Below are 785 nucleotides of genomic sequence, written 5' to 3' on the forward strand. Positions count from 1 at the left end.
GCTTTTCTTTTTTTAAAAAAACTTATTAAATTGTCATTATTTCAAGCCACAAGTTTTCTCACCTTCACCTTTCCCATTCTCTCCCCCATTCCACTGGCAGGGGGGAAGCCAGCACGTGGCTGTGTGGTGCTTCGCTGCCTACCAAGGTTAACTCACAACCTACATGAAAAACTCTCTCACGTCAGTAACAGAATCCATTCTGCTGTCAAAGAAGTCTGCAAATGCAATTAAAAATTAAGTCACTTAAATTGTTTTCCCCAGAAAGGTTATCTAAGTGAAATGAGCATGAGTAATTACAGAGGTGTAGCGGAGAAATATAACAAATGCTATGTTACAAGTGTTTTGAAAAAGGAGATGGATGAGAACAAAAAAACCCAACAAAAACATTTCTGTTTTGGGTATCATGGCTTAAAAAGAACCATTGCTGCCTTTCTACTCAAGAGGGAGTACGAGAACATGAAAATAGCTCCAAGCTACGTGTACATTTTCAACCTACTACATTGCCTTTTGAACTATTTAACGTTGTTTCATGTTTGCACTTTTCTCTTAAAAGGAAAAATGCAGCCTGAAAGTCACACTTGTTTTCAGTCTGTATTTCAGACAAGTTATACTAAGAAAATTCCTCTGAATTCCAGTCATTGACTGACAACAGCTCAGTTTGATGAGTTTAGATGACAATACGTCCTCTCAGAAGCACTGCTATACCTGGATATGGACCATACTGACCTTACTAAGCAAAAAACCAGACTTTTCTACTACTGGAACAAGTCCAGATGAATTCAGCA

The sequence above is a fragment of the Antrostomus carolinensis genome, unplaced genomic scaffold, assembly GCF_000700745.2.
Source record: "Antrostomus carolinensis isolate BGI_N321 unplaced genomic scaffold, ASM70074v2 scaffold44119, whole genome shotgun sequence".
NCBI lineage: Eukaryota > Metazoa > Chordata > Aves > Caprimulgiformes > Caprimulgidae > Antrostomus > Antrostomus carolinensis.